Source organism: Capsicum annuum, chromosome 6, assembly GCF_002878395.1.
Source record: "Capsicum annuum cultivar UCD-10X-F1 chromosome 6, UCD10Xv1.1, whole genome shotgun sequence".
NCBI lineage: Eukaryota > Viridiplantae > Streptophyta > Magnoliopsida > Solanales > Solanaceae > Capsicum > Capsicum annuum.
In genome coordinates, this window is record NC_061116.1 from 44,530,090 (window position 1) to 44,546,067 (window position 15,978).

Genomic DNA, 15,978 nt, shown 5'->3' on the forward strand with positions numbered 1-15,978 from the left:
AGGTGGACATAGAGTCCAAGTATCCATGTTGGTTTCTTGTTCCATAAAATTCATGCATAAGGTGTGTGTTCTTCAACACATCCTTGTTTTCTAACTTGGTTAAAGGTGAGAAATGCTTCATCTTGTATCTTTTATTCCTAACTTATTTAGAGGTCGGGATGAAGGTGTTGGGGTGTAAATCGTGCTTGGGGTATGTGATGATCTTCTCATCTTGGTTTGGGTTCTTGTTCTCCATTTTGGTTGAGGGGAAAGTTTGATCTGTGTTTATGTGTTACCTTATTCTTATCCTTAACCTTATTCTTTATTCGAGGATGAATGATCCTAGTGGGGGAGAGTGAAACACCCTAGGAATAGGATCCTTGAAAAATTCCTTAAGCTTTGGACCTTTTTGGCTCGGTACAACTCTAGGAGTCACTCATACCCCTTGGATAAGAATTGTGGGCTATTGTGAGGGTTCAATAGTATATAGGTATTATATTGGGCTTAGATACTTCCTAAGATATGACTCAACTAGGTAAGAGTCGTATAGGAACATAGGAGTTGTGCAAGGCAAGTCCTATGGTGAATATTTAAGTTTTCTTGTGGAATCTGTCCACTATACGAGTGGTGAGTATGATTGGGGGTGTCACTCGTACTATTAAATATAACTTAGGGGTGTGTGAGTTGTATAGAAAATAGTAGGTAAGGTCATGGCAAGGCTAGGGTATGAATTGGGGTACCTTTCGTACCCTAGGATACAAATTGTAAGGGGGAGTTGTATCCCTGGACGTGACTTGTTTTAAATTGTAAGTCAAGGTTAGTTTAGACATTTTCTACTCCTAAAACCTTATTTCCGCACATCATATAACCATATATGTCCTTCCTAACACTTATTAAAGGATTAAAACAGATCAAATACTCTCTCAAACACTCTCTTGAAGATTGGAGGCTAGGGTTTCTTTATGTGTTCTTCAAAGGTCTCAAAGGTCAAGATTTCTTCTGTGAATCATCTTGTATAAGGAATATACTCCTTCCATCATTGTTATTTCAACATAAAGGCATGTGTATTGTGTTTTAAACACTGGTTTATGAATCATAAATGGTGGATTTTGAAATATTGTTGAGGGTCTTGGTGCATATGGTTTGGTATTGGTTTAAACTACGTTCTTACATGTTTTAGGTAATAATTTGCATATGTAGTTATTGGTTGGCTATGGTTTAACAAAATGGATTTTTAGAAACCCTAATTATTGTGGTTTATTCATTTGTTTTGGTCTTGGTATAGGTATGCCCTCAACATGTTTGATAAAATGCCTCAAAGAATGTTTTTACTCTATTATTGTACTTTAATTGGAACTATTGTATGGTTTGGTTTGTTAATGGAACACTAAATGGTTTTTGATGGTTTTGCATAGTTTAAATATTTTATGTGATATAAATTCTTTAAATGCTTGAAATGGTCTAAATTGGTTTGGAATAGTTTAAAAGGTAAAGGTTTTGGTGGTCATAGTTGGTCTATATTGAAAACCTTATGGGATACATGGAAATCCCTCAAGTGAATACATTAATTGATTTTTTTTAAATAGTTTGAAAAGGATAAAGGCTAAATGGTTATGTTTATGGGGAACATAGAAGACCCCTAAGATGTTTAATATGGTATATGGAAGGGCACTTAACAGTCCCCTTAACCTAAATAGTTTGGCTATGGATATTACTTTCAAGTAATAGGGTGGTATGATGATACCACTAATATTGGCCTTGGTTAATAAAATGGTAAATGGATTGGTTGGTTAAATGGAAAAGGTTTTAATTGGGAAATAATGGCGGAATGTGTAGCAAAGTCGTGGAAAGTGGTGGTCCTGGGGGAACTATAACTGGAAGCACATATTTGTCTATATTAGGATTGGTCTTAGTAGATCGTGTGTATTATCTCACACTATTGGGGGATGTACTAGTCATCCAATGGAATAATTCCCCAGTCGTGCGGCTACATATACTGGGGCCTTTTCAGTAAGGGGATCTGAACCCATATATCCCATGGGTTGTTTAGGATAGCAAAGCTACACAACCAAGGTAATGGTTTTCAAGGCATGCTAAACCTGGTTCCCTTTCCTGGAATGGTTATATATATGTATGGTTTTATGCATTGTAGATGGTTTTTACTTGGCTATGTAAATGGCATTATTTTATCCCTATACTAAGTTCATGCTAGTGTTCACCCACTAAACTATCTACTGGCGGCTGCATACCCATGCTATGAAAGAACCGATCATTCTACTCCTCTTTCTTAGTGATCGGATTGGGGTACAGTCAATGTTGGATTGAAGTTGTGATCTTCCAAGTTCGAAAGGCATCTATTTCATGTCATAGTTTACTTTACCTATTTTTCGTCTTTCACAGACATTGTTTTTTTGGCTATGGTCAGGGGAATGTCCCAACTAGGTACTCTTTCGTTGGTCTAGAGGCTTTGAATGGACAACTGTGGACTTGGGTATGGTATAGATTGGTTATGTCATATATATATATACATTCTTTGGATTATTGTTATACTTTGTTTGGTTTATGGTTTCTGGATTGATTATGTTGATCATTGGGTGGGTAGACTTGGTTGGGTTGGTCTCAGTTATAGACTTATCCCAGAGTCACCACATGGATAATGTGCTATCTTGTTATATGTTCGGACTTCAACCGACTCTGTTTATTCCATTGGTGGATGGGTTGAGTAACGAGGGTTGTCTCCGATCCTAGTCGGACTTGAGATTCCCATTACAACATGGCCCAGGTGTCCGGTCATGTCACTTTTTTATCCTTAGCCTAGTCCATAACCATAAAAAATATCCAGTCTATTATGATAAAAACCAACCCGATAGTGAATATGGCAATATCCAGAGTCTGAGACTTTAGTTGTATCAATCCTCCAGTGTTCTTTGGGTCCAAGTTTATGTAGGATTCACAAGAGTTTGCGGATAGTATTCTTAAAGTTACGAAGATTATATTTGTTACCCTAACTAAAAGTTCCGAACTAGCCACCTATTAGTTGTAGGGATTAGCTCATACCTGGTATAAGTAGTGGAAGGAGGATAAAATTGTAGACATAGAATGGGAAAAATATGATGAGCTTACTATTACATTTCTGGATAGGGTTTTCCCACTTGAGATAATGGAGGCCACGTTGAAGGAATTCATAAATTTAAATTAGGGTAGAATGAGCATGAAAGAGTACTTATGGTTGCTAATTCCAGGACCCATATGAGCAAGTTTGTGTTTGGTGTTTCCGCGGGTATGGTCAAAAAGTATAGGACCACAATGTTGGTAAAGAAGGATGGATATATCTAAGATGGTGGTTCATGCTCAGCAGATAAAGGAAGATAAAGTTAAGGAAAAAGAAATCGAGATTAAACGAGTAGAATAGGTAGCTTCAATATCTCTCAATAGAGCTCAGATGGTGGAAATTATGCTTGGTTATGCTAGAAATCTTTACTTTTAGCTCCATCATCCGCTAGTGCCCAAGTTCCCAAGTTCAGGTACGATAATTGAGATAGAGCACTAGGCTTTATGTCCCAGGCATAACTCTTGATATTTCTAGCATGTGGCTCTACCCCTAAATTTGTTTTATTTAAAGCATGAAATTATATGATTGTTTTTGTGCATTTGAACATTGGAATGAATATTTCTTAAACTATTTTGCATGATTTATTATGCATTTTTCATGATTTATATTTGGTTTTAAACTAGTGGGGGTGCATGGGCATGGTGAATAAACTAAGGGATTGCGATTTCTCCAAATTTTGTGATTATTGACAATTGAATTGGTAATAACCACCAACCTAATTTTGTGAAAGTGGTTTTGAGTATGAGATAATATCATTGAACTACTTTCGGAATAATTGCATGATATAGAGAGGTTATTAAAACATGATGGTTTGGTTTAATGAACAAAGGGATTTGGTTTTCCCCCCACCTTGTATTAAGGAACAAAGGGAGTTTTTTTTCCTAAGAAAGTGGAAATTGTAATGGCATGATGATGTTACCTTTAACTATAGCGGGTATGATGATACCAATAGTGTATGCCTAAATGTGTATTATGGTTCAATGAATGGAAATATGTGATAACTGTTTTAATGGGGCTTAAAGAAGGTTGTGTATCTGGTCCATGAAAGTGGTAGTCCCAAGGGACAAATAATGGAAACCTCATTTGTCGGCGCGGGGGCTTAAATAGCCTAGGGTTTGAGTCCCCTTGCTTATGACCGAGTGGTTTTACTCCACTTTACTATATGATTGGGGAGGTTTGAGTCCCCCATATTACATTACATGATCGGGTGCTTAAGTCACCTTTAGTATATAATTGGGAGGTTCGAGTCCTCCTTTCTTATATATGAGATTATTCTCCGGTTTGTGTGACTACACGTATTGGGACCCGACCAGGAGGTGAGATCTTGGGCCCATATAGCCCTGGGTACAATTATATGATGGTTAAGCTACATAATCCATGCTAAAGTTTTAAAGTGCATGTTAATCCTGGGCCCTAGCCTAAAATTGTATATAAGTATATATGTATGCACACATGTATGTGAACATGTATAATGAGTTGAACTGGATTTTGAATTTTCATTATATTATCCTTATCTTCGAGTTACATGCTAGTGATCAACCCATTAACCTCCTCCTAATGATGTATCCCCATGCGATACAGGGTTAGAAGGCAATCTTACTTTTTTTTACAGTTGTAAGTGTATCAGCTCTCTGTTCGTCAGTCATTTGCGGTGAAGTGGTAATCTTCCATTATCCAGAAGACTTGATAATTCGATTGATTTTATTTCATGAACTAAAATTAAATAGTTCACATTAACATTATCATTGTGATTGTCATTACCATTGTCCAGGTCGGGAGCATGTCCTAACTTAGATTATTTTCGGATTAGTAGAGGCTTTTTGGATATTACTATGGATTGGGTATTGATGTTGACATTCTTAGATGCCTTTGAGTTTTTTACTTTCTTATCTTGTTATATGTTAGGAATCAACCGCTACTAGGCATGTTATTGTTCTATTTGTCTATGCAAAGTAGGTGGTTTTCGGCCCACGGTGGACTTGAGATACCCATCACAGACAAACCCTGGTTCGGCTGATGACACCATGGGTAGATTATAGGTCTTCCATATTCATGTTTATGCATTATTAAATCTTGGAGCCACACTTTCTTTTGTAACTCCCTATAAAGCAGTAGACGTCAGTGTCAGTCCTAAAATTCTTTCATAACCTTTAATAATATCTATTCCTATTGGTGAATTAATCAAAGTTTCCCAAAAAGTCACCTCAGTTGATCTCGTAGAGTTTGACATGGTATATTTTGATGTCATTCTTCGCATGGATTGATTACACTCTTGCTATGCCTCTATTAATTATAGGGAAAGAGTAGTCCAATTCTAGTTTCCATATGAACCAGTTCTAGAGTAGGAGAGTTCCTCTATCATGATCTAATTTCCCCATAATGATGGCACATACTTTATCCCTCTAGATGGTAATCCAAACCTTAACCCAGAGCTATAAACAATGGGTTAATTTGGTGGAAAAGTGGCGTAAATGCCGCCAAAAATACATACTTAAGTGGCTTACAAGCAATACATCATAAAATAATAATAAAATAGAAGATAAATAAGAGAAATAGTAATATCCCATGACCTAATAGTGTAGGTATAAGAGCCACTAATCCAAAAGAATATGAGTATTATCATAGCAAAATATACATTAGTTTTGAAAATGAAAAGACTAAGAAAAACACAGAAGATGGAGACAACGTCAACTCTGGATCCAAGAGCTCACCTTGGTTCCAAACTCTGGCTCGCATGATCGTAGCGTCAATTATGGAAACTAGTACTCGAATCTTCACCAAAAAGATACAAAAGTGTAATATGTTTACCATAGCCACGAGTAATCCTTAGGCATCATTGGCCCACTGAGCTAAATCATAATATAAATATAATAAAATGAGAGATAAATAAGCTAAGTCAAGGTAAGAGGAAAAAACTTGGAATAACACTCTAATGTTGCCAATAAATAATTGGAACAATAACATTAAAGGAAACGTAACTATCACCACAAAATTGGCCCCCATGAGCCAGTAAGTGCAATAAAATAGATAACCTAATATGGGCCCCTATAAGCTTGGAGGGTGAAATCAAAGAGAAGTAATAAGAAGAATTATACTAATTAGCTGTAACTCAAAATCATAATTATGGATCCTTCTATAACATAAAAACCAAAATTGAACCAGTTCCATAACCATGATAAATAGTCTCTCAATGCTGGTCTTAAACCGAAACTCATATAATTATCTGTCGGACTTGAATCAAAGCTTATATAATGAATAATGTCGAAATAAAACCGTTCTTAATTTCATAAATGGCAGGACTCAAACCGAAAATAGTATCATCTCCCAAGTATCAATATAGCATTACACATCATGAATCTAAGCCTTCTCAAGCTCTAGATATAAATTTAGATGATGTAATACGTCAAATGGTTCCATCTCAATACTCGAACGGTAGCTATTTTTATATGTAAACTCCGCCCAAGATAAGTGTTTCTCCTACTGACCTCCAAAATCTATAACACAGGCTCAAAGTATATTCTCAAGAACTTAAATAGTTTATTTTGACTGCCTATTGGTCGGAGGGTGAGAATATGTGCTAAAATCCAAACGGGTACCCAACTCCTCCTGAGAAGATCTATAGAAGCTAGAAGTAAACAGCAAGTTTCATTCTGAAATAATAGATAAAGGAACACCGTGCGGACAAACTATCTCAAACATAGATATGAGATAACCTCTTGGCATTGAAAGACCTTTGAATAGGACTTAAGTATGCTAATTTGGTCTATTGATCTACAATGACCTAAAGACCATCAGAACCACGGGAGGTGCGAGGTAAACCACTATCAAAGTCCATAGTGATCTGTTTCCATTTCCACTTGGGAATGGGCAATCTCTGAATCAAGCCACCAGTTCTTTGATGCTTGGACTTCAACCACTAACAACATAGGCAATTGGCTACAAAGTTCATTGTATCTCTCTTCATGCCACTCTACTGGTAATGTTTCCTTAAATCTCTATAGATCTTAGGTTTACCAGGGTAGATAGAATATCGAAAGATGTGAGCCTTTCATAATATCGACTGAATCAAGTAACCAACTCTCATAACATAAATGTCGCAATTATATCTAAGAATACCTTCAAAATCTGTGGTAGAACTCCTGGACTCTCAACTTAACACTTGATCACAGATAATAAAACATCTCATATCCCTGAACTAATGAGTTTAGATTTGCTCAAATAAGGTAGACCTCACCTTAACACTAGAAAGAATCCTCCTAAGCTTAGAAATATTAAGTCGTACCATAAAGTTAGCTAAGGTTTGGATGTTCCACACCAAAGACCTCTGAGAAACAAAAATAAAATCCAAACTAATTATTCTCATCTGTTTCTATCTCAAGGCATCCGCTACTATGTTCTCCTTTCTTGGATGATGTAGAATAGATATGTCATTATCCTTAAGCAACTCCATTAATATATGCTGCCTAGAATTAAGCTCTATCTAGGTTATAAGATGCTGAAGACTATGATAATCAATATAGATCTCACAATGCATGCCATATAGGTAACACCTCCAAATTTTAAGCACAAAAACTACCGCTGCCACTCCAAATCACTAGTGAGGTAGTTACATTTGTGCACCTTCACCTACCTTATTGTATAAGAAGTAACTTGACCCTACTACATCAACGCACAATCCAAACCAACACCATAAGTATCACAATATATCGCAAATCCCTCACCCTTAATAGAAAAAGAAAATATAGGAGTTGAAGTGAGAAATACCTTAAGATTTTGAAAATCAACTAACACTCCCCAGAACATTAGAAGGGAACCTCTTTCTAGGCCAATTTGGTCCTCGACGCTGTAATAGTAGCAAAACCCTCTACAAATTGCTTATAGTAACTGGCCAAACCAATGAAGCTATGAACCTTAGACAGAGATGTAGGCCTAGAACAATCACAAATAACTTCAAACTTTACTTGGCATGCCATAATCCTATATTTAGACACAACATGTACTAGGAATGCCACAGAGCCAGAACCCATACTTTGAGAATTTGGAAAAATGTCTATGATCACTCAAAGTTTGGAGAATAATCTTCAAATGCTGCATATTCTCCTCTCTACTCCTCGAATACACAAGGATGTCATAGATGAACACAATAATGATAGATTCTAATTAAGGTATGAACACATAGTTCACCAAATCATTAAATGAAACTAGGGCATTGGTCAACTCAAAAGATATTACCAGAAATTTATAATGATCATAACAAGTTCAAAAGGCTATCTTTGGGATGTCCTCAGCCCGAAGCCTCAACTGATAGTAACCTGACCTCAAGTAAATTGTAGAAAACACCACTAGGCAATAAAACTGATCAAACAAATCATCAACATGAGGCATAGGATACCTATATTTCATCATTGCCAAATTAATCTACCTATAGTTAATACACTATACACACGGAACTATCTTTTTTCTACATAAACTAGATAGGAAAACCTAAAGGAGACACACTCGTTCTAATAAACCCTCACCCAGAAGATCTTAAAGGCGAGTATTTAGCTCCTTAAGCTCAACAAAAGCCATACGGTAAGGTACCATAGAAATAGGTCGGATGCTCGACACAAGATCAATAATAAACTCACTATCACACTCAAGAGGAAGACTAGTAGATCGGTAAGAACAATAGAAAAATCATAAACCATAGGAATAGAGTCAAGCAAGGGACTTACCATATGAATATCACAAATATAAGTGAGATAAGACTCGTACCACTTAAAATAAATCTCCTAGACCAAACAAAAGAAATAATCCTCTCTGACTCCCAGCTAATCTATTCTGCCATATAATTAGTAGTATGGCGAGTATAGATAATGTAGTGGTCTTGGCATAACAATCTAAGATTGCATGATCGGGGGATAACCAATCCTTGCCACATCAAAATCCACCACATGTAACACAATAAGATCAACATGGGTATAAAACTGTCAAAAAGTCATACCATATTATCTATAAACCTTATGTACAACAAAAGAATCACCCACAATATTAGATACATAACGACATAGGTTAAAAATCCCAAGATAACTCTTTCCATGAGGCATAATAAGTAGATACATAAGAATAAGTGGATCCAAAATCAAATAAGGCAATAGCCCTCTGATTGCATACTAAAATTATACCTATAATAACAACATGCAAACTCTATATTGAGCCTACCAGGTAATGCATACAAATAACCCCGCCTTCTACCTGGATAGGTGCCTGACCAATCTCTCATTCCACACACTTGAGAACCTCTACAAGTATTCTGGGGGCTACCTCAATGACCCTTCATACCACCTTTAACTAGGTGGTGGTACTGCCCTAATTGGCTAAACATTCTAAACTACAGGAATAACTGCACATGCCTAGGGCACTCACTAAAGAAATGGCTGAAGACCCAACAATCATAACACACCTTAGCTGCTATAGTGAAACCAGAAGATTCGACTAACACAAAATAACCACTATGACTATAATACACATAATATGAACCTCTTGAAGGATGATCACTACTCTAGCTAGAATAATACTTATAGCTAGACTGCCCTATACTGATAATAAGAAATATGCTATGAATGGGCTTAGTGGACTAAACTTGGCACTAATAGGGATGATGTAGAGGGTACCTACCTTGAGGACTACTACCTCTGAACCATGAGACACTTGAGATCCTACTAAAATTACCCTTATATTCTGGCCTTTTATTGCTGCTCCCTTGGGCCTCGTGATGTATCATATCAATAGTTTTATCATAATCAAAAACAATAATAAAATATCCACTGTATTAGTACCCAAACTATACCCTAGAAGAAGATACAATATGATTGTTGTCAAATTATAATAGCCCAACAAAGGTTAAGGTCGATCATATAAGGAATAAGTTTAATGTCTCTCACAAATCTATTAAAGTAGCCAAAAATACGCAGGAAAAGTAAACGGGGGGTTTTCTTGTGAAAATTATAATGTAGCAACAAGTATTGATTGCTTTAGTTAAAATCAATTTGAGATGAATACTAGGACTATGATCCCCCTAACTGCCTAACTCCATAGATATGTCGTGCTCAATCCATCTAAGTTAATACCATGTAAGAAAAATCTAACAATATAGGTTTCACCAACCATTCTGTGAACACCTTGGTAAATTTCACTCTTCACTTTGTGACTATAGGAGTGTCGCCTTACTAACTCATCTTTCATCCCATTTTAACTATCTCATTTTGGGTGTCAAGTTGATTAGAATAGGGTTAGTAGCCTCAATTTACTATTGTAACCTTTTTTTCCTAATCTTGACCTCTCTTCTAAAGATAATCTCGAATACTAGCAAGTCCTTAACTTCTACAGTAGTTATGAAAGTATACAAATTGAAGAAAATCACATTACATGCACACACTGATTTAGAAAGACCTCACACTTCCTCTACTTTGTAATTAAGCCAGGGTTTCTATAACCCTAGTTAGGTGGTTTAGCCATGCAATACTGCAAGAAGATCCATAGAATTCAATAAACAAACCATGACATATTTCTCACAAGAATTAAAGAACAAAAACCAAATTCTATAATTAATATTCAACCAACAAACCAAGAACAAAGGATTCCAAGATCAAAAGTCAAATCTTGAAATCAATATATATTTATGAATGTTATAAGTGCGTAAACTAACAAAAATGTCAAAACGGTATTTATAGAATACATATAAACCTCTAAAATCCTAACCAAATAAAATGGGGAGAATTCGGTTGGTTGTCACTTAGGAACCCACTTATGGGCCATAAGTGTACTTATTTCCCATATGATGGTGTCCTAAGTGACCTGTACTCTTCACACTACAAAGGTCCCACTTATGAAGGCACTTATAGGTTGTGAATGGTACTTACATCCTGTAAGTGACCCCATCGTAGGTGTTAGAAATCTCTTTAATATTTATCTTCTTTGAACCTTCAATGTCTAATACTTGCATTCGTACTGACGACACCATGAAATGTACTTACAGGCCTTAAGTAGCCCTTCTTTAATGTCAGGACAAAAATTAGGTTTCAGGTTCTCGAGACTTGGCATCTATGAAACATACAACGCCAATTACAATTGTCGTAGGTACTAATGCCATGTAGATACTCTAATAAGTCTTGTCTTTTCAAAAATTTCAATTTTTATTCCCCATTCAAGCTTTAAAACCTAATTTCCTTCAAAACAAACATAAAAATACATCATATCTACTAAAACAAACCTAGGTACTTGCAGATTTTTGGCACCGCAAGTTTCATGAATCCATAGCACATCAACACCCTTAAATTAAAATATTTGTATTTCCCCATGAAATAAAAACATAATAAAATAACACGATGATGCTTAACCAAGAGAAACTTAAGTTTCCTATAACAGTCAACTCAATTTTAGCTCAAAATATTTCACCTCCTCCTATTTTTAAATTTTCAAAACCAACTGTGTGGATATATTTATCCAAACAAAGCAATATAAAGGAATCAATCTATGCCATTACATTATCAACAACCAAGCAAGTATATGACAAATTACACTACCCAGCCAGATAGGCAGCTAGCAACACAACCCATGTACCCTCATAATAAAGAAGTCCTGCTCTCACAGTATAATCATGCATGGTAATATGGGGACAATAAAGAGAGACTTAAACTCACACTCCCAAAAAAGTTCCAATCGATGTGCATAGAATACAATAGGCTTGCCCTTATTTTCTTTGTCTTAGTCTTTTGGTTAGTTAGACTAGGATACCTATAGGACTTTATTTGTCTTGTAACGTAGGATTGAGGGGTGATAAGGTACATTTAGGACTTTAGTGACCAACTCTCTTTGACATTATATTTACATTTAGGGTCCACTTCTCAACTAATATTTCCTTTTTTCCTAGCTTATTTCTCCCTTTTTTGTTTTATTGATTATTTAGGTTGGGTGTGGCTTCTTTTATTCTTTCTTTTTCTATTTTACTTTTTCTTTCTTTTTTCTTTTCTCTTATTTTTTTCTTACCACACACAATCCTTTTTTTTCAATTTTTTTGAAGCCCTTCTTCATACCTAATTCTTATTACAAACCCCTATTATAGACACTCTCAACTAAGATAATTTGCCTGAGTTGAGGTGGACAATGTCTAATGAGGGACCAGGGCCAAAACAAGTTCATTGTAACTAACTAGGAATGTGAAAGGTAAAAATAAGAAAATTACCTATTTAGGCGAAAAATTAGGATCAAAGGTTACTTATTTTCATTTAGAAGACCATTTAGGCTAAGAGTGGACTAAATCAAGAATAGCCTATCATCCTTTCCTAAGCAATTATCCAACAACCTAGGAAAGACTTACCAAAAAAGTTCTAGATTAAATGCATAAAGAGAACTAAGTAAGCAATCTCTCTTACACATAATACAGGGTTATGCCACCAACTACAACCTATCAAGTTTATGCAAGTGCTAAGATATGACTATTATATCTCGAATACTAATGCCATGACATGATTTATAATGGTTACAAAGATAAATACATTACACAGTTCAAAACAAACCTTTTGGAGAAGTATCCTGTTTCAAAAACATTTAAACATAATATGAATATATATCAACTGCTCTTAGGTCACTTATTTTTTTCCTAGTTAAACATAAATAAAACATAAAACATGTACAACATAAGAACAAAACAACCTAAACATGCTAGTTCTACTATGATAGCGCAGCAGATAGGAAAAAAAATAGCAAGAAAAACCCTTGGGTGTGGTATACCCCTACCCTTAGCTAAAAGATTATAAACTGTCCCCTGTGCATAAATATAATAGAAAAAAAGAAATAAGGACATACCTAGGATGCTGTATGCATCTGACTCATACTCGCCTATTTTTGGGGCGTCTGGTATCTAAACTAATGAAGGTGATGGTGGTGGCGGGGTGTGACTAGAAGATGCACCTGTTGCAATCTTAGCTCATCTCTATTCATCATCAACTGTAGACACCGAGGACTCATGGGCGACCCTTTTCAAGGATTGATTATATAGTATAGCTGGGTTTTGTAACTCTACATCTATACTTCTTTTATTCCCAACCTCCCAAACCAGATCCTATTCAACAAATAGGTCAAATTTCATAGATTAGCTTAGAGGCATGGGCTGAATGAATGAAGGGATAATTAGGGGAATTTCTGAATCCTATCTCTCAGTAAGAGAGCGTACCTTTGTACATAGCATAGCCACCTTCTCTAAAATACTAGTTAGATCAAGATCATGTATATATCTAAATCATGAAGAAAATCAGTCCTCTATAACATCAATTTAAGCTACAAATCCCTAGTATACTCAATCATCTTAGCTCTTAACTTTGTCCTCACCAGTACCTTATAATTATCTAATGTCGTCCGAACCCAAGACCTAATTTGCCCATACAATGTAGCAAGCTCACACTCTACCTTAGTAATTAAGAAGTAGCCTTATATTGCTGCTTTAACAGGCACTGTTAGAACTCATATGTACCCCAATTAAATTTTTAGTGAGAAGAGATTGATAGTAGATGCCCTAACTGGCTTAGAAGTTACGACTGGAGTTAGAATCGGGGCCTCTCCCCCTCAGTAGCAACCTTGGGCGTATACCTATACTCATGTATATCAATATAAATTTGAATATCCAGCCTTTCAACATGCTCTATTAGAGTTGAAGGTCCCTTAAAGTAGACTAGAATCACTATTTGAGGTGCTTTGAGCTCTCTGTGGAAGGACAGGGTTTCCCAGATCCTTGATCAAGATAATATATACCATGCTCATCTCCTCAATACTTATATCAATATTAGGAATATCTAACACAATTTTCAAATCACACAACTACTAGTTAAGGTAAGGAAAGAGGAGTGTAGTGGTCTCATAGAAAGCACACTCATGTATCTCTAATCTGATCACAGCTACAAAGTCTATCTCATACCCCACAATTAAGATAAAAACTAGGGTGGTTCTATCCCATTTAAGAAAATTGTCCAACAAAGTAAGACACAACATGAGACATATTATAGTCCACTAGAATTTTGTTGCAAAATATAGCATAAACTTCTTTATTTCCCTTTTTCCCTCTATCCATGGGGAATCACCTAAATTAGAAATCTGGTAAGCTATCCACCTCACCAACTCTATACTTTGCTATCTATAATCAACATCTCTCATAGCACGTCTACCTCAAATAAATCTTACCCTAAAGTCAAATTCTATAGTAGATGCCAGAGCTATATACTTAGGTCTAAATAGAACTTAGTGAATGGCTACTGCAAAAATATCAAATCTAACTCCTTGCATCAAAGTATGCTCCAACTGAGGTTTCTCTATTCCTCTACCTCCTAAGGTGTAACCAAATAGATCGCATGGGCATAAGAAGCATAGAACTCCCTGACCATAGCTTAGCTATATGATCCCTATGGTAGAGTTATTTATCCCAACTAATACTTCTTAAAAGAGGCCTATAGGACTGGTTCCCCTGCTATCCTTAACAAATCTATCCTTCTCTCAGTTGCAATACTCCACTTAGGATGATCCATCTCAGTAATGTGGCTATCCTACTAAAAAATGCTCTCTAATTACTCTACACATCATCTTAGGTGTATATCAGCTATAGGAAAAGATGTGACTTATGTACAATCAGATATCGGGTCAACTAGTGGTAAAATAAGAGGCTGAGAATCATATGTAGGTGAATGTGTGTTAGGTGATAAATATTATGAAACTTGATGCAGCACCTGGGTAGTACCCTCCTTAGACTAGGGTGCAGCTGATACTGACTCACTAGCCAAACCAGACAAATCATTTGACCCCTTCTTAGCCTGGCTTCCATATGTATCCATCTTCTTAACTGAACCCAAAACTAATTCAAACTCAACCTGATCTCTAAATCCTTACTCCTTGTAATGACCGTTTAGGTCATTTTTTGTTTCTTCTTATTTTTATTGTTAGATCTTGTATATAGCTATACTATGTCATTTATGACTTGTTGGAACTAATAGTTTAGTTATTAGGCACTTTATTTAGTTTTCAGAGCCAATTCCCTATTTTAAAGTCTACGCTGGTTTCAAATGGCACCAGGTGAAAACTTTAGTCAAATGACCTCGAATGGAAATTCTAACTATTTTAATAGATTTAGAATATAAAATTTAGGCTAGATGGACTCTTGGTTTGGTTCTCAAGGCACCCGAGCTTATTTTGACCTATTGGTTGGAAAATTTAGAATTTGGAAATTGGGTGTGGGACCTAAATTTAATCAAAATGACCTCGAGTAGAAATTTCATTAGCACCATTAAGTTTGGAACATTGTATTTTGTATTTTTACATAGTTCATCTGCTTATACGAGATTTTTGATAAATCCTAAGGGCTTGATAGAGAGTTCAAAATTTTCCAAGTCTCAGGTGTAATCTGGTGCACCCATGATCGCAGATTATGGATCACAATTGTGATTAATAAACACTACCAAGTTCCACACTAACAATCGTAAAATCCTTGTCTGATGTCTTACATTATGATTGCGAAGGTCGGGTCAAGATAGCAGAACCCGAGGACATAGTATGGGTATACATAGACCCTTTTTTCATGATTTTCCCACTTTTCATCCATTTTTTGAGAGCTAAAACCCTAAATAGAGAGTTAGCTTAAAATTGGAGCTTGTGGGTGATTTGGAGTCTTAGCTAACACTTATTTACACGATTATCTATGAATTTGAGAAAGATTTCACCCTTTCATGGTAGAAAATTTTCATTTCTTGTTCCAAAATCCCAAAACTCCGGAGGCTTAATTTTATCCCCAAATAAACTCGAATTTTACCCATTCTTAATGGTAATGACTCCTTGAGCATGAGGGAACATTGGCTTTCTTTTGA